Below are 26,770 nucleotides of genomic sequence, written 5' to 3'. Positions count from 1 at the left end.
ATTATTAATATTGGTTATTCTCAGCATACATATACAATATATAATATTTCAAAGACATGAATTAAAGACATTAAAGCCATAGTCACATACAGAAGTTTGCCAGATAGAACCTTCCAGCAACTTTTATTTCTGCAGCCATTACAGTTTGTGAGGATAGATAGGTGTCAGAACTCATCAGGAACTTCAAGATGTTTCCTCCCACTGAGAAATATAGTTACTTTTGCTAGCTTTTTCCCACTGCCTCTGAGCTGCATTATAGTTAATTTTTTTTCCAAGCTGAAAAGCACCAGGGAAGATGCTCAGGCAAAAAACAATCTATTTTTAGTCTTTAGCTCATTCTGACGTGAAAGCAAAGATCCACTGCAGCTGTAACACCTGGGAGTTTCCTGTGCTCAGTAAACAGGGCTAGCGTATAGCAAGAACGGTATTTGGAGCTCTAAAATTTACGAAATGGGAATTGTAGCATTGTAAGGAACAAAGAAGTGCCTACATGAAGAAAGTATTCTCTGGACATTCAACAAAGCAACAAAGAAAGGAGAAAAAAAATAGGAGGGAGGTAAAAAAGGAAGAGGAGGATAACTCCACTAGCCAGTGTAGGTGACAGGTCTATGAGACAGTCTCATATGCATCATCTAATTCATTTTTATGTATTTTCATACTTGAAACATTTCTTGACTTAGTCTCCTCATTTCTTAAACCTTGAACGATGCACTAAAGATCAACAACAGACTGAGGAGGCAAATAAAGGGAGCAGTGCTTGTCTAAAATGTTGAAGACACTTGGTTCACTCTTGAGTACCAAAACAAACAAACAAACAAACAACAACATTTAATGCAGATGAAATTTGGATTAGGATGTAACTCAGTTAATAGAGTATGTCCCTACTGCAAATGAGTCTCTGAGATCTATCCTCAGCACTGCAGCAAAATCTAGGCATGGGCAAGCAATGCCTGCAATTGCATTCACAGCACTTGAGTAGGGGATTCAGGAAAATCTGAAGCTCAAGGGCATCTTCAGTGACATAACAATACAAGTCTAGCTTGAGATACATTACATCACCTCAAAAAAATGCAAATAAATGAAAAATATCAATAGCACATCTCAAGTCAGGTGCTGCATTCAAGTGCATATTTGGTAAGTTGCAGTTAGCATATTAGTTGCCAAAAAGGTTGATTTCTGGATTCTTTTGGAAAGATGTTCACATTCCATCAGTAAGAAGGAAAACAAAACAGTAAATTGCATTATTTTACTTTTCTAAAAGGGGAGATTCTTTATCATTAGCATCACATGCCCACTGAGTGCTTATCTTCTGGCTGTAACATCTACTGGCTTTAGAATACAGCACTTTCAAATCACCAGGATTGCTACTGCGCAAAGTACTGTAGCACTCTGCACTTGTGTCAAGCATGAATCCACGCCCTCCAAACACTTGACTGCGACTGAGAATATGGGAAGGCAGTCATGCCGCACAGCACAAAGCTACAACACATCAAGTCCAATATAGGTTTTACACTAGGGGGTTCAGTCTGTACAAATTTCCTTTGTAAGATCAAAGAAAGACATTATTCATACCCAGCCAACTTAGTAAAGGCAGTGTACATGAATAATGCTCTCCTGAGCCTGGAATATGACCTAGAGCTGTCCTTTAATGTATCCTCCCTTAGAAAGAAGCTAGAAATCACACTGATGCAAAGAGTGACAGTAGTAAGTTATCCTCTATGGTCCATGACTTCATCAGCCATACAACACCAGGTATGAATTCTCTACAACTGAATACCTTAAATCCAATTAGACTGCTATTGGTTACCCCCAAGATATAAGTGCCACTAATGCCCCATTAGGGAAATCTTGGCTGTTAATTGCTTTGTTCCATTGGTTTCACATCTAGATAGATTGGTTTTCTCCTTAGGCACATTTTTAAAAAATTGTACCTTTGGATACTAAGAGAGCTGGTCCTCTGGGAGAATGTACACCAACTCAATTTCCAATTCCTATATCTGAAGTTTGTGGTATAAACTTTAAATTTCTTTTTTTTTTTCTAAAGAAATGGGAAAATATGGGGTTAAGGAGTTAAATCAGAGCCTGACTTAACCACCCTCCATGGGCATTCATCATCTCCCTTTGTGTGGTTCCCACCATCACTAGCATCAAGGAGGCAGCCTATCCTAGGATCCCTGTGCTCTTCAGAGTCCCATGTATATGTGCCCATGGAGACCAGAAGAGGGCCTGAGACACCGAGGAGCTGGAGTCATGGAGTGACAGGCAACTATGAACTTCCCCAAACAGGAAGCAAGGTCAGATAGGTGCACTGTTCTCACAGTGGTCATTCCATCTTCTCTTTGGATCAAATTATGTCCAGCACCTAGGACCAGTCTATCCAGAAGCCCCCCGAGTGGCAGGCCTAGATCCACCTCCATCACTGGTGTTTGCCCAATTCACAACACAGGGTACACACACCAATCCTTCAAATAAATTGACAGACCTGACAGCCCAACTGTGTCCTTTTTAGTGACCTGACAGACTTGGATTAAGACTAATCGTGAGGGCCTAGTGGCATTATCATCAATATCTATTGGCAATATCACCATTACAGTGCATCGTCTTGGATATATTCCTTCTTACATGTACCAAAACTCATACAACAATGAGTTCTGGGTTGCAAAAGAGGATTTGTTCTTGCACTTGTTTTTCAGTTTTTGTCCACTAATTCAACAAAAACTCATACAAGTGCTATAAACTTTAAATTTCTTACACTCAGCATGTATTAATTCCTTTCGTTAAATAAAATTACTTATCTCTAGTACTATCTTAGTTGTGTCTTATCTGTTCAAGGGACTGTATGTTAGGCAGTTTATGATGCATAGTAAGTTTAGTGATAAGAAAATGATGGTATTTCTTAGTCATGACACACCCACATGATAATAGATACTCTTCAGGATTTATTGTATTTGAAAAGATGAGCATCTTTCATTTCTACGTTTTTATGGCAAGACAAAGAAAACATTAAATGAAATCTATGAGCTGAGTCTTTCCTCCAATTCTCAAGTCTGTTCTACTTGCTCTTATCTAAAATACCTTCACAAATAGGCAAAGTGGACATCCAAATTGTTCCAGGATTCCAAAGTATGAAGTGCATAGAGCAAGTAATCATGTGAGATGACCCTCCCTTAGAGAACAGCTGTTGTCTTCTGACAATCATGAATTCATGGTGATTTTGTTATTCCTTTTGTATTGCATGGTTTTATCTTTCTTTATTGAATACAGAAGGACTAAATATTTAATAATTTTCTGTAGTGAATTATCAGATTGAATATATTCTGAAAATCAAAATCTAAGTTAATCCATTTTTGCCCTCCCACAGAATTTCCTTTATTGACACATTTGAAAGTATGTTTTTCTCTGGTCTTCTATAGAGAATGAGTGTATGAGCAAATGCAAAACCTCATATGTGTGAAAGGTGTCCCAGGAACATAAAATAAATCGGGAAAGAATTCAAGAGATGATGATTAAATGTAAGAATACACGCTTACTTTTACCGAACATCATAATTTTATTGAACATCAATAGTAGTAAACCTAAGAAGATGAACGGCATCTCAATTCATTTTGGTTCAAGAATGACAAGAACACATGTCACTAAATAACTGAAAAGGGTAACTGGTTAAGCACTGATCATTCCAGAATACTTTCTCTTCTACTGAATACAAAATCATAATGCAACCTAGCTGTATAAATCTACTGAATATGACTTTTGAGATTTACTTGGGACATATTAGATATAGTACAGGATAAAATCCTCCTTCTTTTCTCCAAAACATAAACAGGCACTTCAGGTTGGGACAGGACAAAAAGAGTTTTTAATGAAGTATTTGTCCAATTTAATCATAGTGTAAGCACACTATGCTAAACTTCATCAGGAATTTATATATAAATATATTCTCAAAAAGTCACATGTGTGCCGTTTTGCAAGACCAAAGGGGTTGCCTTACAAATGTTTGTATACATTACCCTGGTCAGTATTGCACTCTTTACAGATCTGAAATGGTAAAAGTACGCGAGGAGTAGAGCAAGCATCCTTTCTTTCCTTGGACCTATTTCAAGCTTTATCTCAATTATGCTAAGATTAATATACTGTCCTGTGTGCTGCTTTTTAATTTCATTTTCACTAATTTTTATAATAATTAAACAATAAATATATTTATGTGATATAAGTGGTGACCACCTAAAGTTTTCTATAAGGACAATTTACAATGTAATATTGAAACATTTATTACAGTCAAGAATCTACAAATATAAGAATATCAGAGTGGAAGACTTCTGGTGACTGGAACACAGCTTCTGCTCCAAACCAATTGCACGCAGGACCTGAGACTGCATTAATTAGGGAAGCAGAAACCAGCCTGAGTAGGGCCACAGGCCTCATCCAGCCGGACCAACACCAGAGTAGCTAGAGCGCAGGGTCGGCTGACACCCTCCAGCTACCCACGACCCCCGCCACAGGATTTTGAGACTGCTGGTGAGTGGAACACAGCTTCTGCTCCAATCTTTAAACAGTGACAACGACAACAACTAACCCCAGAGATTACCAGATGGCGAAAGGTAAACGTAATAATCTTACTAACAGAAACCAAGACCACTCACCATCATCAGAACCCAGCACTCCCACTTCGCCCAGTCCAGGGCACCCCAACACACCAGAAAAGCTAGACACGAACTAAAAGCATATCTCCTGATGATGGTAGAGGACTTCAAGAAGGACTTTAATAACACACTTAAAGAAATACAGGAGAACACTGCTAAACAGGTAGAAGACATTAAAGAGGAAGCACAAAAATCCCTTAAAGAATTGCAGGAGAACACTGCTAAAGAGTTACAAATCCTTAAAGAAAAACAGGATAACATAATCAAACAGGTAGAAGTCCTTACAGAAAAACAGGAAAACACATCCAAACAGATGATGGAAATGAACAAAACCATACTAGACCTAAAAAGGGAAGTAGACACAATAAAGAAAACCCCAAATGAGGCAACACTGGAGATAGAAACCCTAGGAAAGAAATCTGGAACCATAGATACCAGCATCAGCAACAGAATACAAGAGATGGAAGAGAGAATCTCAGGTGCAGAAGATTCCATAGAGAACATCTGCACAACAATCAAGGAAAATGTAAAATGCAAAAAGATCCTAACTCAAAACATCCAAGAAATCCAGGACACAATGAGAAGACCAAACCTAGGGATAATAGGAGTGGATGAGAATGAAGATTTTCAACTCAAAGGACCAGCAAACATCTTCAACAAAATTATAGAAGAAAATTTCCCAAATCTAAAGAAAGAGATGCCCATGAACATACAAGAAGCCTACAGAACTCCAAATAGACTGGACCAGAAAAGAAATACCTCCCAACACATAATAATCAGAACAACAAATGCTCTAAATAAAGATAGAATAGTAAAAGCAGTAAGAGAAAAAGGCCAAATAACATATAAAGGCAAGCCTATCAGAATTACACCAGATTTTTCACCAGAGACTATGAAAGCCAGAAGATCCTGGACGGATGTTATACAGACACTAAAAGAACACAAATTCCAGCCCAGGCTACTATACCCAGCCAAACTCTCAATTAACATAGATGGAGAAACCAAAGTATTCCACGACAAAACCAAATTCACACATTATCTCTCCACGAATCCAGCCCTTCAAAGGATAATAACAGATAAAAACCAATACAAGGACAGGAAACACACCCTAGAAACAACAAGAAGGTAATCCCTCAACAAACCTAAAAGAAGACAGCCACAAGAACAGAATGCCAACTTTAACAACAAAAATAAGAGGAAACAACAATTACTTTTCCTTAATATCTCTTAATATCAATGGACTCAACTCCCCGATAAAAAGACATAGACTAACAAACTGGCTACACAAACAAGACCCAACATTTTGCTGCTTACAGGAAACTCATCTCAGAGAAAAAGATAGACACTACCTCAGAATGAAAGGTTGGAAAACAATTTTCCAAGCAAATGGTATGAAGAAAAAAGCTGGAGTAGCCATTCTAATATCTGATAAGATTGACTTCCAACCCAAAGTCATTAAAAAAGACAGGGAGGGACACTTCATACTCATCAAAGGTAAAATCCTCCAAGAGGAACCATCAATCCTGAATATCTATGCTCCAAATACAAAGGCAGCCACATTCATTAAAGAAACTTTAGTAAATCTCAAAGCACACATTGCACCTCATACAATAATAGTGGGAGACTTCAACACACCACTTTCACCAATGGACAGATCATGGAAACAGAAACTAAACAGAGACACAGAGAAACTAAGAGAAATTATGAATCAAATGGATCTGGCAGATATCTACAGAACATTCTATCCTAAAACAAAAGGATATACCTTCTTCTCAGCACCTCATGGTACATTCTCCAAAATTGACCGCATAATTGGTCACAAAACAGGCCTCAACAGATACAAAAATATTGAAATTGCCCCATGCATCCTATCAGATCACCATGGACTAAGGCTGATCTTCAATAACAAAATAAATAATAGAAAGCCAACCTTCACGTGGAAACTGAACAACACTCTTCTCAATGATACCTTGGTCAAGGAAGGAATAAAGAAAGAAATTAAGGACTTTTTAGAGTTCAATGAAAATGAAGCCACAACATACCCAAACTTATGGGACACAATGAAAACATTTCTAAGAGGAAAACTCATAGCTCTGAGTGCCTCCAAAAAGAAACTAGAGAGAGCACACATTAGCAGCTTGACAACACACCTAAAAGCTCTAGAACAAAAGGAAGCAAATTCACCCCAGAGGAGTAGAGATCAGGAAATAATCAAACTCATGCGCGAAATCAACCAAGTGGAAACAAGAGAACTTTTCAAAGAATCAACTAAACGAGGAGCTGGTTCTATGAGAAAATCAACAAGATAGATAAACCCTTAGCCAGACTCACTAGAGGGCACAGGGAAAGCATCCTAATTAACAAAATCAGAAATGAAATGGGAGACATGACAACAGATCCTGAAGAAATCCAAAATACCATGAGATCCTTCTACAAAAGGCTATATTCAACAAAACTGGAGAACCTGAATGAAATGGACAAGTTTCTAGACAGATACCAGGTACCAAAGTTAAATCAAGATCAGATTAATGATCTAAACAGTCCTATATCCCCGAAAGAAATAGAAGCAGTCATTAATAGTCTCCCAGCCAAAAAAAAGCCCAGGACCAGATGGGTTTAGTGCAGAGTTCTATCAGACCTTCAAAGAAGACCTAATCCTAGTTCTTCACAAAGTATTCCACAAAATAGAAACAGAAGGTACCCTACCCAACTTATTCTATGAAGCCACAATTACTCTGATACCTAAACCTCAAAAAGACCCAACAAAGATAGAGAAATTTAGACCAATTTCCCTTATGAATATCGATGCAACAATACTCAATAAAATTCTCTCTAACCAAATCCAAGAACACATCAAAAACAATCATCCATTCTGACCAAGTAGTTTTCATCCCAGGGATGCCGGGATGGTTCAATATACAGAAATCCATCAACGAAATCCAGTATATAAACAAACTCAAAGACAAAAACCACATGGTCATCTCGTTAGATGCGGAAAAAACATTTGACAAGATCCAACACCCATTCATGATAAAAGTCTTGGAAAGATCAGGAATTCAAGGCCCATACCTAAACATGATAAAAGCAATCTACAGCAAACCAGTAGCCAACATCAAAGTAAATGGTGAGAAGCTTGAAACAATCCCTCTAAAATCAGGGACTAGACAAGGCTGTCCACTTTCTCCCTACCTATTCAACATTGTACTCGAAGTCCTAGCCAGAGCAATTCGACAACAAAAGGAGATCAAAGGGATACAAATTGGAAAAGATGAAGTCAAAATATCACTTTTTGCAGATGATATAATAGTATATATAAGTGACCCTAAAAATTCCACCAGAGAACTCCTAAGCCTGATAAACAGCTTCGGTGAAGTAGCTGGATATAAAATTAACTCAAACAAATCAATGGCCTTTCTCTACACAAAGAATAAACAGGCTGAGAAAGAAATTAGGGAAACAACACCCTTCTCAATAGTCACAAATAATATAAAATATCTTGGCGTGACTCTAACTAAGGAAGTGAAAGATCTGTATAATAAAAACTTCAAGTCTCAGAAGAAAGAAATTATAGAAGATCTCAGAAGATGGAAAGATCTCCCATGCTCATGGATTGGCAGGATCAACATTGTAAAAATGGCTATCTTGCCAAAAGCAATCTACAGATTCAATGCAATCCCCATCAAAATTCCAAATCAATTCTTCAACGAATTAGAAAGTGCAATCTGCAAATTCATCTGGAATAACAAAAAAACCTAGGATAGCAAAAACTCTTCTCAAGGATAAAAGAACCTCTGGTGGAATCACCATGCCAGACCTAAAGCTTTACTACTGAGCAATTGTGATAAAAACTGCATGGTACTGGTATAGTGACAGACAAATAGACCAATGGAATAGAATTGAAGACCCAGAAATGAACCCACACACCTACGGTCACTTGATCTTCGACAAGGGAGCTAAAAACATCCAGTGGAAGAAAGACAGCATTTTCAACAAATGGTGCTGGCACAACTGGTTGTTAACATGTAGAAGAATGTGAATGGATCCATTCCTATCTCCTTGTACTAAGGTCAAGTCTAAGTGGATCAAGGAACTACACATAAAACCAGAGACACTGAAACTTATAGAGGAGAAAGTGGGGAAAAGCCTTGAAGATATGGGCACAGGGGAAAAATTCCTGAATAGAACAGTAATGGCTTGTGCTGTAAGATCAAGAATTGACAAGTGGGACTTCATGAAACTGCAAAGTTTCTGCAAGGCTAAAGACACCATCAATAAGACAAAAAAACCACCAACAGATTGGGAAATGATCTTCACCTATCCTAAATCAGATAAGGGACTAATATCCAATATATATAAAGAACTCAAGAAGGTGGACTCCAGAAAGTCAAATAACCCCATTAAAAAATGGGCTCAGAACTGAACAAAGAATTCTCACCTGAGGAATACCGAATGGCAGAGAAGCACCTGAAAAAATGTTCAACATCCTTAATCATCAGGGAAATGCAAATCAAAACAACCCTGAGATTCCACCTCACACCAGTCAGAATGGCTAAGATCAAAAATTCAGGTGACAGCAGATGCTGGCGAGGATGTGGAGAAAGAGGAACACTCCTCCATTGTTGGTGGGATTGCAAGCTTGTACAACCACTCTGGAAATCAGTCTGGCGGTTCCTCAGAAAATTGGACATAGTACTACCGGAGGATCCAGCAATACCTCTCCTGGGCATGTATCCAGAAGATATCCCAACCGGTAAAAAGGACACATGCTCCACTATGTTCATAGCAGCCCTATTTATAATAGCCAGAAGCTGGAAAGAACCCAGATGTCCCTCAACAGAGGAATGGATACAGAAATTATGGTACATTTACACAATGGAGTACTACTCAGCTATTAAAAAGAATGAATTTATGAAATTCCTAGCCAAATGGATGGACCTGGAGGGCATCATCTTGAGTGAAGTAACACAATCACAAAAGAACTCACACAATATGTATTCACTGATAAATGGATATTAGCCCAAAACTTAGGATACCCAAGATATAAGATACAACTTGCTAAACGCATGAAACTCAAGAAGAATGAAGACCAAAGTGTGGACACTGTGCCCCTTCTTAGAATTGGGAACAAAACACCCAGGGAAGGAGTTACAGAAACAAAGTTCGTCGCTGTGATGAAAGGATGGATCATTTAGAGACTGCCGTATCCAGGGATCCATCCCATAATCAGCTTCTAAACGCTGACACCATTGCATACACTAGCAAGATTTTGCTGAAAGGACCCAAATATAGCTGTCTCTTGTGAGACGATGCCGGGGCCTAGCAAACACAGGAGTGGATGTTCACAGTCAGCTATTGGATGTATCTCAGGGCTCCCAATGGAGAAGCTAGAGAAAGTACCCAAGGAGCTAAAGGGATCTGCAACCCTATTGTTGGAACAACATGATGTACTAACCAGAACCCCGGAGCTCTTGTCTCTAGCTGCATATGTATCAAAAGATGGCCTAGTTGGCCATCAATGGAAAGAGAGGCCCATTGGACTTGCAAACTTTATATGCCCCAATATAGGGGAATGCCAGGGCCAAAAGAATGGGAATGGGTGGGTAGGGAAGTGGGGGGCGCTATGGGGGACTTTTGGGATAGCATTGGAAATGTAATTGAGGAAAATATGTAATAAAAATATTAAAATTTAAAAAAAGAATATCAGAGTGAATTGAAAGAAGTTTTTAGCATTGGTTTAAAAATGAAGGCTCAAAATTATCATTAGATAAACAAAAATGCTGTTTGATTTCTTGCTATAAAACATTTTAATGTTTCAGTTTTCTTAGATTATTTTCTATGATAAGTAACACTATACAGATAAAATTAAATAAAGTTTGCAATTACCTGAGTAGTAAATGAATGAACAAATAAATAAATAAATTTACTGAATGATTTTCTTATTTAAATGATCTGTGTTTAATCAGAAAGGTTTCCAATTCAAAATTTTCTAATGATCTTGTGATGTATGTCACATATAGCATTTACCCCAAAACATTCATTTAGAGAGACAAACCACAAACACTCTAGGTTCAACAAAATAGCTATCTAATCTAAGAAACAGAAGGACAGCTCTTACAATTGTTTACAAAGTTTGCAAAATAAAATGTGTAAGATAGGTATATAGGAAGAAAAATTGTTAATGTCCATTGCAAATGAAAGAATAGTCTCTTCACGTTTTCAGATTAAACCTTTTCTAGCTATTTTTCATCTTTTATAGTTCAAACGCAAAGTCTTTACAGTGGTCAGGCCTGTCCAAATGCTTTGCCATCCTCAAATTGCATCGTAAAAGTGACCCTGTACTTCAATAGAAATAAATGTTCTCAAGTTCTATTACTAGGATTGTTCCAACCATTCAATACTGCATTTTATGTTACAGATATTCTCATAAACAGCATTATACTTTGAATGTCTAAAAATAGAGAGAGAGAAAAGAAAGGCAGAGAGAGAACTCATGGAATTCTGCAAATTTTCATTTTCCTAGTGAATAATGACAACAGAATTATTGTAGAGAATATGGGAGCTGCAAGTCACTCATAGGAATACAATTTTGATCTAGTATCTTACGAATCATAGTATATAGAAAGATGGGAAAAATTTTAAGTTATATGATGTTTGATGTACTTAAGGAAAATAAAGTCACTGGAAGAAATATCCAAAAACTCAGAATTTATTTAAAACCAAATGAGAAATTATCTTTAAAAAGCTTTAAAAATCTCATTTTTTACTGAGGAAAAAAATACATTTTCCTATAATGAGCTGAATGAAATTTTTGGCAGGGTGAGAATAGAATGGCAGTAGGCACAGTGTTGTTGTTTCTATGTATGTGTGTCTGTCTGTGTGAGCTTATGCCACCCATGTGCAGGTGCTGGAGGAGGCTAGAAAGGGTGGTAGATCACCTGAAGCTGTATTTACAGCCAGTTATGAGGCACCCAATATGGGAACTAGATGTCCAATTTGAATCTTCTGGAAGAAATGCATGCTCTCCTAAATTTCCATGCTGTGTCTCTAGCCCCATAAAATACTCTTTAAAGGAACATAAGAATTTTTGGTACAGGTTGTTGTTTAAAATGAACTTTTAATGCATATTGCTCTATTGTCTTCATACTATGTCCCAACAATTTAATACATACTAGCTTTCCATTAATCTGTCATCTGGCATTACACTTTCAGCTGAAACAATTTAAGATCTGGCTTATGTTTAGTGCTATAGCAGCTAACACATTAGAAATATGAAAATATGAGCTATATGAATGAGTGTATACCTTTAAGATAATAAATGAAAATACTTATTGGAGGTTTTAGTTATGTAACTTTTAATTTTCTTTCTGCAATCATCTAAAATATTTTACTTTTCTTAATATAAAATATACTGTATGTACTGTATATTATATACCATGTATTATATAAACTATATATAAAATTATTAATATATAAAATATATTGCATATGTAAACTATATATATGCTTTTATAAAATAATGTGTTTGCTTCAGTCTTTTAATATAGAATACTGAAATACCTTATGATAGAGGTATATTGTTATTAGAATTTTTGAAATAACAACAAAAGTGCCATTATAACACATTATTATTATTATTATTATTATTCAAACTAACGTAAATTAGGATTTGTAAAAGTGCAACATTTAAAAACCACAAACTCGAAGCAATTCAGGAGCAGACAAGACGATCCAGCCGGTTAGGACTATTGAACTAACCAGTACCCCCCAGAGCTTGTGTCTCTAGTTGCATATGTAGCAGAGGATGGCCTAGTCGGGCATCAATGGGAAGAGAGGCCCTTGGTCTAGTGAAGAGCATATGCCCCAGTACAGGGGAATGCCAGGGCCAGGAAGCAGGAGGGTGTGGGTTGGGGAGCAGGGCTGGGGGATGGTATAGGAGGCTTTTCAGATAGCATTTGAAATGTAAATGAAGAAAATATCTAATAAAAAAATAGAGTGGTTACACCAAAAAAAAACAAACCAAAACAAACAAACAAATCAAAAAAACAAAAAGCAAACAAACAAAAAAAGACTATTGCCTCCAAGTTTGATGAGTTTAGATCAATCCCTGGGATCTGCATAGTAGAAGGACAGAATAAATTCCTCCTCCCATATCTCTAAGGACCTCTTGGCACATATGTGAATGTACACACACACACACACACACACACATACAAACACACACACACACAGACACACACATGCACACACATGTGGTCATACAGAGACAAAACGGCAGAGACAGAAACACAGAAAGAGAGAGAGAAAGAGAATCAAAATGTAATTTTAAAAACCTAATCCTTATTAATAAAGGCTATACCATGTAATAATGCATTGTTGTCTGATTTATGATATTGCCTGGAATTTTCACAATTTTTTCTTCTGAAGAAAAGAAATTTTGGTGCTAATTCCAAAATACTTAAAAATCAAGCTTGAATCTCAAATGAATGCTCTAAGTGTCTATATGAACTTTTCAAATATGGAAAGAAAAAACATAATTGATTGCTCTTACCATAGAGTCTGGTGTTCAGAATTATAGATTATCATCTATTAGGAGTAAAAGAATGTTTTAGTCAGGGTTTCTATTCCTGCACAAACATCATGACCAAGAAGTAAATTGGGGAGGAAAGGGTTTATTTGGCTTACACTTCCATACTGCTGTTCATCACCAAAGGAAGTCAGGACTGGAACTCAAGCAGGTCAGAAAGCAGGAGCTGATGCAGAGGCCATGGAGGGATGTTCTTTACTGGCTTGCCTCCCCTGGCTTGCTCAGACTACTCTCTTATAGAACCCAAGACTACCAGCCCAGGGATGGTCCCACCCACAAGGGGCCTTTCCCCCTTGATCACTAATTGAGAAAATGCCTTACAGTTGGATCTCATGGAAGCATTTCCTCAACTGAAGCTCCTTTCTCTGTGATAACTCCAGCTGTGTCAAGTTGACACAAAAATAGCCAGTACAATTGACCCCTTGTCAACTTGACACAAACACATCACTAGTAAGCCTCAACCCTTACATTCTTATTCATCCCCAAGATCTAAATAACTTTAAAAGTCCCACAGTCTTTACATATTCTTAAAATTTCAATCTCTTTAAAATATCCATCTCTTTTAAAATCCAAAGTCTTTTTACAATTAAAAGTCTTAACTGTGGGCTCCACTAAAACAGTTTCTTCCTTCAAGAGGGAAAATATCAGGGCACAGTCACAATCAAAGCAAAAATCAATCTCCAACCGTCCAATGTCTGGGATCCCACTCACGATCTTCTGGGCTCCTCCAAGGGCTTGGGTCACTTCTCCAGCCATGCCCTTTGTAGCACACACGTCGTCCTCTGGGCTCCAGATGCCTGTACTCCACTGCTGCTGCTGCTCTTGGTGGTCATCTCGTGGTACTGGCATCTCCAAAACACTGCATGACCCCTTCAGTCCTGGGCCTTCAATTGCAACTGAGGTTGCACCTTCACCAATGGCCTTCCATGGCCTCTCACAGTGCCGAGCCTGAGCTGCTCTGCATGACCCCTTCATGCCTTCAAAACCAGTACCACCTGGGTGACCCTTACACATTACCAAGTCCCACTGCAGAAGGAGTACAACCTTGCCTATCTCTGGAACACAGCCTCTTTGTGCTTTCAGAAAACACTTCCCAGAAGATGTCACCTCAACGATGCTGGTCTCTTCTTAATCACCGCTAATTTCTTAGCTCCAGCTAACCAGCATCAATAGTCCCAGTAATGCAAAGTTTTTGCTTTAGTAGTTCTGGTATCTTTTTAATCACAGCTGATTCTTCAGCCCCAGCTAACCAGAACTACAAAATCTTCACAAGCAAAACAGCAATGGCCCTGAAAAGAGTCTTTAAATTTCCCTCTGAAATTTCACAAACCAGACCTCCATCTTCTGCACTGTTCTCAGCATTATCTTCCAAGCTCCTACACAACATCTGACAGAGCTCTTAACAACGAATGGATCTTCAAGCCCAAAGTTCCAAAGTCCTTCCACAGTCCTCCCCAAAACATGGTCAGGTTGTCACAGGAATACCCCACTCTGCTGGTACCAATTTGTTTTAGTCAGGGTTTCTATTCCTGCACAAACATCATGACCAAGAAGTAAATTGGGGAGGAAAGGGTTTATTTGGCTTACACTTCCATACTGCTGTTCATCACCAAAGGAAGTCAGGACTGGAACTCAAGCAGGTCAGAAAGCAGGAGCTGATGCAGAGGCCATGGAGGGATGTTCTTTACTGGCTTGCCTCCCCTGGCTTGCTCAGACTACTCTCTTATAGAACCCAAGACTACCAGCCCAGGGATGGTCCCACCCACAAGGGGCCTTTCCCCCTTGATCACTAATTGAGAAAATGCCTTACAGTTGGATCTCATGGAGGCATTTCCTCAACTGAAGCTCCTTTCTCTGTGATAACTCCAGCTGTGTCAAGTTGACACAAAAATAGCCAGTATAAAGAAACAACCAGATAAACAGGCCATTGCCAGAATAATGAATGATGGACATTTTCCACGTCCATTCTGAACCAACTTCAGGGTCCTATTAAAAAACAACCTCAGGAATTCTAGGACCATGCCAAGATAATAATTGTGAATTCAATGTGTATTCTATAAGCACACACATTTATTTTTTTTTTTTTTACTATATTGTTCTCTTCCCTCTTCTCTCCCCTCTCCGTTTTGTCCTTCCCTCTCTGAACAGACTGCCTAGAGATGATTTTACTACCAATAGTCCATCTGAACATGAGCCCAGACAATGCATTTCACAAGCCATTGAAAATGTAACAGGTAGCAATAATGTCACCCAACACAAAATTGAGATAATGACCTCCGCTATGTGTGACATGCTTTGAGTGTAAACCATCAGTGTTAGCAATGGGCAGCAACTAATCTAAGTGAAATCACCAGAGTTCCCAGAAAATGTGGGCTGCATCCAGCCAGAGTTCTCAGATCTAGTGATTGGACAGAACAGCTCATTTTTCCAAACAGCTCTCAGGTTAGGACAACTATCAGTTCTGATGAGTTTTCTTCAGATATAAAAGCTTTTGACTAAATTAATTCAGAAAGCCAAAGGCAGGAGGTGTGCCTTGTTGTTTGGTTTCCTGCTGCTGCATCCATACAGATGATGTCAAAAGAAATAAGATTGTATTCTCAATTCTGATAAAAAGTGGAACTTTTATAGGAACTTTTCAAATGAGAAAAAAAAAAATATCTCCTCTTAAACTGGAAATTTCATGGTCCTTGTAGAAGGGAAACCTCTGCACAAGCTAGGAGGAAACCGAACACATCTGCCTGGATGCTGCAGGATTAGGAAGCAGGGATTCTATGATGCTTAAATTCAGGAACAAGAGTACTGCTCTTATGGACTATTGAAGTGGGATTTTTTGCCAAATTAAAAATTCAGATTATTTCTGAAACATTTTCCATCCTTAAATGCTGAGAACTTACTCAATTATTTCAACATTAGAGTACTGGCCAAGCCTGCATGAAGTCCCAACTATCATACCCAGTACTAATATAGGAAGGACCCAAAAATTGAAAACAAACACCAACATTTTATTCTCTCCACAAACAAAAATGAGTGTGCATCTATATGTGCTCATATACCCAGCTATATGATTTATATAATGGTTGTATCAATCATTTGTTTTACTGTCTTGGTCTCTCAGTGTACAACTAGATGTAACTTCATAATCTTTTTCAAAATGAATAGCTGAAAGGGTGTTTTTATTTATTCTCTATCATTAGAAGTAATCCCACATGAATTACCTAATTGAGATACACATAATGCGTATGCTGATAGTTGTGTTTAGTCTGGATTTTTAAATAGTATAAAGTTATTAACCAAAGATGTTAAGAAGGAAAGCACATCTGATTAAAGTGGAGAGTGGAGAAAAGTCAGTCCATTCAGATAACACAGTCCAACTAGTTTAATTGTGTCACATTCTCTGTGTGGAAAAAGAAACTGACTGCCATCATAGCCGTAGCATCCTGGACATCCACAGAACTACAGAAGACCGCTGAAGTTGTCTGTGGAAACAGGAGGCCATATAAAGATCCCACCATTACATGCCACATCATCAGTGGAATTTTAAATAAACAGGTATGAAGTAGAGAAATAACCTGTATACTGGACAAAAGGGGGAAAAAAGGTACATCTTTTTAAAAAGACATAGATTTTTGGATTTGAAAACTGAAAAAAAAAAGTGTCCATCTGAAAAGAAAAACATTATTCCCCTTTTATGAAACAGGACAATATAGAAATGTTTTATCTAAAAGACTCCCAAACCATTCAGATAATTTACACGACCATTTGACCAGTCAAATTTTGCTTAGGTTTAATTCATGAACTCCTCATGCAGTGGAACGTTTGGCAGGACTGTGGTATCAGTGCCAAAGATACAGTCTTCCTTATGTCACAGCATGTAACTTCACAGCCATTTGTCCTTTTTGGAGGATCTTACTTTCTTAGAATATCCTGGTTACAAAATAATCATTTAATTGCTGCAATCCATTTGAAGAGCTGGGAGCTGCTCACTCTGTCAAGCACTTACACCATAAGCATGAGGACTAGGGTCTGAATCCCCAGAGTTAGGTGGGAATGGTCACCCAAGGAGACAAGGAACACACAGGGCAAGCTTTCTAGATAAGCTAGCTGAATCGGTAAGCTCTGTGTTCAGTTTGAGATCCAAACTTATTCAAAAAGTAATAGTGAGCAGCACTGTCAGTGGATGCCGATGCATGTCCTTCAAATGCACACATTCATTTCAACACATTCCCTTCCTTATTTGCCTCTTCCCTTCCTATCCATGTTTGATCCTCCCATTCCAGCCAACCCTCATCCATCCATCTATAGCAATCTATTCTATTTTCCTTTCCTAGGGAGAGACATCCCTCATCCCTTGTCCCTTACTCCCTACCTAACCTCAGTGGTTATATAGATTGTAGCTCATTTATCAATGACATAAGAGCTGACATCCACGTACAAATAAATAGACAACACATCTGTTTTTCTGGGTCTGCATTAACTCACTCAAGGTGATTATTTTTGTAGTTCTATTTATCTATGAATTTCATAATTTCACTTTATCTTAAATGGATGAGTATTATTTCATTTAAAATATACCATGTTTTCTTCACTCATTTGTCACTGACAGACATCAAGGTTGTTTCCAATTCCTTGATATTATGAGCAGAGTAGCAATAAACGTGGTCAAGCAAGTGTCTCTGTAGCAGGATAAAGTGTCCTTTGGTATATCTGGATATTAAAGTAGGTGAATTATCATCTATTTGAGGAACTACCAGATTGACTGATTTCCTTAGTAGCTGTACAATCTTGTTCCTACAATGCATGAGTGCTCCCTATACTCTACATCTTCACCAGCACGAGTTGTTATGTGTTCAATTGATCTTGGCTGTTCTGACAGGTACATGATGAAAAAAAAAATCTCAAAGTATTATGCATTTTCATCCCTGCCGCTGCCTTAGGATGTTGACCATATATTTTAGTGCTTTTTAGCCATTTGAATTCTCTCTATTAAATTATTTTTTGTTCAGATATGTAGTTTAAATTTAAATTAGGTTGTTTTCCTGATTATATATATATATTGGATATTAGTCTCCTATCAGTGGTGTAGCTTGTAAAAATCTTTTCCCACTGTGTAAGCTGGTGCTTTGTCTGAATGATGGTATTCTTTGTCTTACAGAATCTTTTTAGGTTTACAAAGTCCCATTTATTAACCATCTTTTTGATGCCCATGAGATGGATTGGGAATTAGAATGGGAAGCTCAAATATGTCACTTCTCTTTTTGATGGCAGTCACTAAGAAGAGAGTAGGCGACCTCTAACCTTTCTCTTTCAAGTCAACCTGTTTCAGAAAAATGCATTCCTTCATGGGTTCTTAGATGTGATATTACAAAGGCTACCAGAACATCAAAAGACAGTTTCCAATTTTTCTATAAGTTGCTACACTGTGACATTGACTAACTTACAATTTATGAAAATAGCCATTTTTATTATTCCTTTCAGTCCCCCAAATACTTTCTATGCACCACATTCTATTGTTACAGTAGTATTGAAGGTACATTAAAAGAAAATATATTTTAATAGCTAACAGTCAGAAACCTAGCTCTAGGTGGAGAATTAATACTCTTAATGGGTAGTTCAGTCTTCTGGCTAAGGGACCACCTCCTAGAAAGTAGATTCACTTTAATCCATGCTAAAGAGGTAGAGGTATAATTATTATTTTAATAAGCTAGTATATTCTTTCCCCAAAAGCCTGCCCATCACGGCTGTTTTTGGAGCATCTACCTTGTGCTTCTGTGGTCAGCCAAATTCCCTTTATTACTTAGGAAGATATAACTTTTCTACTTCTGGTCTCTTTTCTAAGCATGTTTTGCCTAGCCCTTTGGACTTCCTCCATCTTTCTCTAAAGGCCATCTTCCTTCTTGTCATGCTGCCTCTTGTCTGCCACAAGATGACCTATCTTGCTGAACCTGCCTGATTAACTCAAATGACAGGCACTTGGCTCTGTCTTTTCTACATCTCTTGATCTTATTCCAGTCAGTTGTAGAAATTTCCTGATTTCATGCCCTGTTGTTTTTCCTCTTAATGTTCTAGCTTTCTCCTCTTTCTGTTCTTAAATTTAGTGAGACAAATCACTGGAAAGAGACCTCATCTTCTCTGGAAGAATCTTTGGCACCCTAGGTGAGATATTCTCAGTTTTCTAATAACATTTGATAATCGTGAAACTGTTAATAAACTACATTGGAATAGAGGATGGGAAAATAATTCTTAAAAGACTTCATATGCAGAAAGAAATGCTATACATAAGATGTTCCTTAGTAAGGAATGACAGCGTATCAATCACAAATGTTTTGGGTAAAAGATAGAGTTTTATGTATATATCTATAGGTACAAGAACCATATGAAGAGTGTACTAAGTGTTTATGTTGGTCTAGCACGGCAGCAGTAGTAGCTGTTCCTGAGCTCTACAGTTCATGACCTCACTATCCTTGGAAAGATAACTAGAAATTCAGCACCTGGCAATGTACTAATCCAAAGAAGAAAGATGCAGACAACCATGGTGATTATGCCAATAAAAAGCTTGAGTCCTTTATTTGCCAGTGAGCAAGAGTAGGCAGATGATTTGGTCCCCTGCTGCTGCAGCTCAGGACTACTGTGTTTGTAAAGGCAAAAATCACAAAAAAATCATGACTCACATCTAAGTTATATGAGGGGCAAAATAACCTTGAAATTGTTGGCTCTGAAAGAACATAGTAACAATTTTAGCTGTAACATGACATTTATTTTTGACTTATACCTTTTACAGGATTTTAGTTTAAATTAATTGGTTTGATTAATACATCTGTACCATGATCAAGGCCAAGAAAGTCTCAAATATGCTTCCAAAGGAGAGAAGCCTATTATGTGGTAGAGGGCTAAGAATTGTCTAGGAATACATCAAATGGACTCAGAACAAGATGTTGTTAACTTCTTCACTTTAGCATGATTTAGAGTGAGCCTTAACTCCAGTTAGACAATTGCCGACTACCACTGACATATAATCTCCACTATTGCACATATACCAATATCTTGACATGCCAGTCATTTTTATATTTCATAGATGCTGTAGTTGTTCAATTGTTTCCCTCCCTTGACAGCTTACATACTATTTTCTGTATCATAAATGCTAGATCATAGGAAAGAATAGAAAGGAAGATTCCAGGTCAGAAACAGTTCAAATCATCTAAGTCTTATGTTCTAAGTATTCTAGTTTCCTCAGCTACAGAGGTCCAAGGTGTTTAGAACAAATGAAGACTGTAACAGAAATCCACAACTGGAAACATTGCAGAGATCAATGGATTATATGGATTCATCTATATCACAGCTTCTGCATTTATGGTCCAGGGAACATTGAGGAAGAGGGTATAAAAATATTACAAAACTGAGAATACCAGGACATCTATAGTAAACTTTCTTTCTTAGAATATTCACTTACAAGTGGATATTAGCTGTTAAGTAAATGATAATCAAGCTACAATCCACAGACCCAGCGAGGTTAGGTAAAGAGATGGTCTCCTGAGAAAGCATATGGACTTCCTTTGGAAGGGGAAGTAGATTTTGCTGGTGGACCAGGTGCAGTTGAGGACCAGAGAGGAGGGATTAGGTATGGGAAAGGGAAGCTGGGAGAGAGTACAGTGAAAGGCATCGGACATTAATTGGCATTTAGGAGTCAGTATGGAAACCTACTGTAGTAGAAGCTTTCTGGGATCTATGAGAGTGAATCTAGAGACAACTCACTAACACCAAAAATAGACTTTCCCAGTTGTATTTATGTATTTGTGCATATAGAAACATATGGGTGTGTAACAGTAATAAAATGACAGATAAAGAGACTATTATCAGATGAACTTCCTAGGAGTCCCCCAAACAACTGGAGCAGGGGTTATCCCTGAGCCTGTTGCCTACCTGCCTGCCTGTGGATCCCAAACCCTTACACGAACAGCTTTGTCTGGTCTCAGTGGAAGAGGGTGTGCCTAGTACAACAGCAACTTGGTGTGTGTGTGTGTTTGTGTGTGTGTGTGTGTGTGTGTGTGTGTGTGTGTGTGTGTGTGTGTGTGTAAGAGAGACAGAAAGAGAGAGAGAAGGGGGTGACACGCAGAAGGGAGCTTCTCCTTCTAAGGGGAATGTAGGGAGAACTTGTATGAGGGGGTAATAGGGGAAAGGAAGGGTTGATATTAGGTTGTAAAATGAATAAATACATTTATTAAAAAGGAGACTATTATCTTGAAAGTGGGAAGGCATGGGATGGGTTAGAGTGATGATGGTACTTGGGCAGGAGCGGGGGAGTGATGGAGAAAGTGATGTAATTCTATTTCATTTAAAATCATGTTCAAAAAATATTACAAAAAGAGAGAATTTAAAAATTCCAAATATATTCCATAGTAATATTTTTTAATCTGTCTACTCACAAACCCTATCTGGATTGATTATTCAATATGTCCCATATATTAACTTTTAAGTATGCAGCTTTTGTGGTTTCATTTTATCTTTTCCTTAGTTATCTATTAGTTTTATCATGTAATCTATAATTTTGTGTCTGCTAATTTTTCTAAGATTCATGTTACATTTACAATTTTATCCATGTTCCGCAGACTATATTGATAACCTACATTTGTCTTGAGAATCTATGGATAATTTTAACGATGATTTTTATTAGTATGCAAAACTATGTTTATTCATTGACCCATAGAAGTACATTGGTGCTGTTTAAAGTTTTGATTAATGTGAGTTATGCTGTAATTTACCTGCTTACATGTCTCTTTTGATGCATATTTGTATAAATACTATTCTATTCTCAATGTTACTGTTAGAATCAAATAGTACAGGAGTTATCATGTTATGGAACTTGAAGGGCAGTGACAATCCCACAAACAGAATTCTAAATGTTTTCTTTTGTTATTTTGAAGATGAAATACATTACCATTTTAAATTTTTGAGAACAATAACCTAGTTTCTTTTCTTGAAACAACTACGTAGGTGTTAATATTTACAAGTTAATTAGTTTTGCCTTGATGTTTCAAACACTGAAAATTCACAGATCATTTAAATATATACTATGAAAGTTTTTGAACTTTTGGGAAACACAAAAGAGTTATTTATTTAAACATTTCTTTTATCATATTTTGTTTGTCTTCCATTTTCTTTTTAGTCCCTTTCTTAGATGCCAGTGGAGGGCATATTTGACATTCAGCATGACCTGGGAAACTCATCATGCTGTATGTTGATTTTTTTTCTGAGTCTGTTGTTTTGTAAATGAATTTTCTGTCTAGTCCTACTGTACCTCCTACTTTCCCTCATATTTCAGGGTCTTTTGTTTAAACCAGAGTTTCATGTTCTATGAATTATCATTCTTTCAAAGAGTGCATGAATCTTATCATAGATATCCACTAAAGTTTCTGATTGTTCTTATTCAGGATCATAAATCAATCATTTAATCTGAGTTCATTTCAGAGCATGGAGGGGCTGGGGGTCTGTTTCCTTACTTCTTTTCTTCCCATTACATCTCCCTCAAGTGAAGAGTATCTTATATATTAATTATCTTTGATTTTGAACCAAACTATAGCTTTGAAAAATACTTGTAGATGGAATTTCAGAATAAACATGATGCTCTATTTTTCTATCCAGGGTGCCCATTTGTTTTAAGATTGATAGTAATAAGTCTTAGTAATTTTAATTACTACAAATCTCTTTCAGGGATTTGGCATTTCATAGACTTTCAAGCTAAATGAAAATTCTATTTGAGAAATTCTTCTTCTATGGTATATTTTCCTTTCCTTAATTAAAACAGTCCCCACTTTGATGGATTATTGCCTACTTCTTGTGGCCACATAGCTTTGTGGAATGTCACTGGTGGGCTTAATCTTTTACCTACTGCCTTTCAAGTTCTAAAATGTCATTGGAGTTTCATAAGATCCATGACTGCCTTCTTTCAATTTAGTTCTTCTCCTAGAGTCCAATTGAGTGGTAGCTGGGATGGGTGGATAAAAGAGGGAGAGGATGGGAAGAAGCATGTGACTAAAGGAATGTAGGAACATCTAAAAGTAAGGACCATTTAAAGGTTTATGTGGAAACCTAATTCAGTAGAAGCTTTCTGTAAACATACATACAAACAAACATTTCGAAGGTGATCTAAATGCAATATCCAAATAACAGGGAAGACAAAGCTCAACTTATCATATATAATTACCAAAAGAGACTTCCAGTACTAGGGATATGTTATATTAAATAGAGTTCTATAGCCAAAGAGATCCCATGGGAACCCATAAAGAACCCAGGATATTGCCAAGACTATTTGGAAAGTTTGGGTTTGCAAAAACATATGATAAAGCCCTATTTCCGGAGACAGCACCTAAACTATCCTTTGGGCATGGAGAAATCAAGCTGATCACCAATCAAGATGAAGGTAAGAGCCTTCTCCTAACTTCTTAACACCTTTGGTACAGGAAGGGACCAAAAAGTTATCAAAAGAGAAATGTAAACACTAACCTTGCTACCAAACTTGAAATTACATGAGCGACTTGCTTGCAAGATGTGCTAGTGAAATAGTAGTACCCAAAGCTTGTGGAACTCATAAAACAATATCTCATTTGAGTTATGGCCTCCTCCATGAGTTGAAACCAATATGCAATGCTCCTTGACTGTTAAAAAAAAACAGAGATTAGATAGGCCAGGGACCTAGAGGAAAACCAGTACTACTGTCCTCTTGCTAAATTTATTTCTGCTCTACTAAAGCTTTTATTACTTTTATTTATTTTATTCCCAGTGGACATTTTGCTGTACTCAGACATTTGTGTCTTGGTCAGCATCACCAGTGAAGTTTCCTCTGCAGCAAATGGGAATAAATACAGAGATTCACAATTAACAAACATGTTGATAGTGAGGGAACCTTTGAACACTTAGACCTGAAAGAGTTGTCTCCATTTAATCCCTCCTATTAAGGCTCAGGGAACCCTGAGAAAGAATAGGTCGAAAAAAGAATGTAAGTGCCTGAGAGGTAATCAAGACCTTCTAGACACAACAGGGATGGAACACATACAAAGTTACCAAGACTGTGGTAGCATGTACAGGGCTTGCATGGATATGCACCAGACAGGTTCGCAGAGCTGAGAAAAGAAGTAGGCACATGTCTCCATCCCTAATCCCAACTGGTAAGCACTTGCAAATGAAAAATTAGTTTTCTCAACAGTGTCTCATTGGGGAAACAAACCACACTTAAGGGTAGGTCCTATGCCTAGCAGTAACGGAGCAACGCAAAGCTAACTCAACATAGTCTTTGGAGTTTTGTGGGTTGTTTTTGTTTTTGTTTTTGTTTTGTTTTGTTTTTGTCTCAGAATGTTTTATCAAGACAATTATTTTAATTTTTATGTTTATTTTTATCTTACAGAGTATCTTGTGTATATGTTATGTCTTCTGGCTTGTGGTTTATATGGGGTTTCTGTGTGTTTGTGAATGTGTGTGTTTGTGTCTTCTAGTCCTTTATTGTGCTTTAGTTTTGATTCTGTTTTTCGTTTTGTTATTTTTGTCATATTTAAATTTTCCTGGTTTTGATTTATCATATTGTTTGTTTCCTAAGGAGAAACAGAAAGCACATGAATCCAGATGGAGGGAATGTAAGGAGGAACTTGGGGGAGTACAGAAAAGAGAGGTCATAATTAGAATGTACATATGAGAAAAATATGTTTCAATAAAAGAAAAAAACTAAAAAAAACACAATAAGAAGTATTCAAAAACCAGCTACAGAGGACATCAGCATGACTGTGGCTTATGAGCTCAGGCATTTTTTTGGTGATATTATGAGAGGATCCTATCAAGAGGAACTATTTGGGTGAGGGAAGTTCTGTTAATAAGCCATTTTTGGAGAATGATTGTGATAAAACATACCTATGCTGAGCTCAAATTCTCTAATTGTATACAATCCCCAACTCTTTGCCCAGGAAGTGGTGCCACAATGTTGATCAGGCACTCTCAACCTCAAGTACAAAATCAAGATAATCCTCCACATGCATGAAAATAAACCACACAAAATGATAAAATAGTGTATTAAAGTATCATATGACTATACAGTATATTGCATCTATAAAACATGTTTTTAGAATATTTAGCACTACTGGAAATACATTCAATATAATATGAAATCAAGCCAATTACAAATATTTATACTTTAATTATTTTAATAGCCAAAAGTCCATAGGTTGCAAACCTTACCAATAAATTGAATGTTCATATTTGTGTTTTTCAGTAGATACTTTTTTGTGACAGGATCTGATTATATAATACAGACCAGTATAGAATTCACTATATAACACAGGCTGGCATTGACATAAGAGGGAGGTATGGAATTACAGGCATGAGCCACCACATCCAGCCTTTTGCAACAGGTTGCTATAAAAATGCCGCTGTTGCAATAAGCAAATTTATACAGAAACATTCTATGTACTGGTTTCTAAAAAAGTACTTCTCTTCTACTCCCTTTTATTTAGTTTAAAAAGGATGTTCACAGGTGAAATATGTGCCTGTATGTTAGATGTGTGCTCAAGGAAATACCTGGAATTATGATCAACTATGTCTCCTTCCTTGGGCATCATGTCCAGATGTATGCTTCATTTATGAATCTCTAATTGACTTTGGTTCTTCCATCCTCTCTGCCATTGGTTTTGTTTTATATTTTCATATCTGAGTAGTCAAAACTCAATGTAGTGAATCATTTAAATTCCTATTCCTCCAGAATATCTCTACATTTAATGTTTTCCAATTCAGCAATCCCTGGGTCCCATGGTATACTTAAGATTTTGAACTTATGAATAACATCTGCAAATTCCCAACAATTACCTAATGGCAAGTCTCAGAGATATCCCTCTTTTCTCACTAGGCTTTATTTAAGCTTTTCAGAGCAGATATATGCATTAATTGTATTAGGTTCATTCTAGGGTAAATTAACATTCTTTTTTACATAGCAAAATATCTGACTTGTATAAAATCTCATTAAATAATTCATTAAATTGCTTCATAATTTTAATTTTAGAGTCAAAAATGGAAAGCATGACAGTTTCTCTATTTGGTGCATGAAGACAATAAACTTTAAAAAATTAACTCAGTTTATTACAAATAAATACTTTAAAGATATTCTTTGGCCTTCATCCCATCCCTTTCTTTGAACATCACATTAAGAAAAAGCTTTCAAAGATAGTTATCATCAACTCAGATATGTCAAGGAGCGAGCCCTACTCTCACCACCTAAAGACAGACACAGGACAGAAAAGCATCTGGAACCCTAATTCTAACATTTAGACATATATATATATATATATATATATATATATATATATATATATATATGTGTGTGTGTGTGTGTGTGTGTGTGTGTGTGTGTGTGTGTATGTGTGAGTGTCTGTGTGTGTTTTTTCTACTAAAACTCAGAAAGAATGTAATGATTTCATGGGCAATAAGATGAAAATGAAAAGATTTCTCAATAAATTTAGAATTTCCAGTTCCAAATCTCTTTATTTATTTATTTATTTATTTATTTATTTATTTA

General features: G+C 37.0%; 1 long non-coding RNA gene and 1 other non-coding gene across 3 annotated transcripts in view; one reads left to right on the top strand and one right to left on the bottom strand.

The window, feature by feature from the left end:
• Positions 1-26,770, top strand: part of LOC110295510 (uncharacterized) — a 67,295-nt gene that overhangs the window by 23,650 nt on the left and 16,875 nt on the right. The window contains exons 3-4 of one of the 2 annotated variants that reach the window (XR_002378083.1): positions 1,665-1,752; positions 19,320-19,377. This is a non-coding gene — a long non-coding RNA (uncharacterized LOC110295510). Of the gene's footprint in view, positions 1-1,664; positions 1,753-2,145; positions 2,540-19,319; positions 19,378-26,770 lie in introns of those variants that run through there. The other variant, XR_015046841.1, reaches the window with a different exon arrangement.
• On the bottom strand, positions 2,608-2,732 carry LOC115031228 (small nucleolar RNA SNORA40). Its single transcript, XR_003836839.2, has one exon. It is a non-coding gene; the product is annotated as a small nucleolar RNA SNORA40 (small nucleolar RNA).

The sequence above is a fragment of the Mus caroli genome, unplaced genomic scaffold (assembly GCF_978045245.1).
Source record: "Mus caroli unplaced genomic scaffold, Mus_caroli_1 scaffold_4, whole genome shotgun sequence".
Classification (NCBI taxonomy): Eukaryota; Metazoa; Chordata; class Mammalia; order Rodentia; family Muridae; genus Mus; species Mus caroli.
The sequence above is the reverse complement of the archived record's forward strand: the minus strand, read 5'-3'. Positions and strand labels throughout refer to the sequence as shown.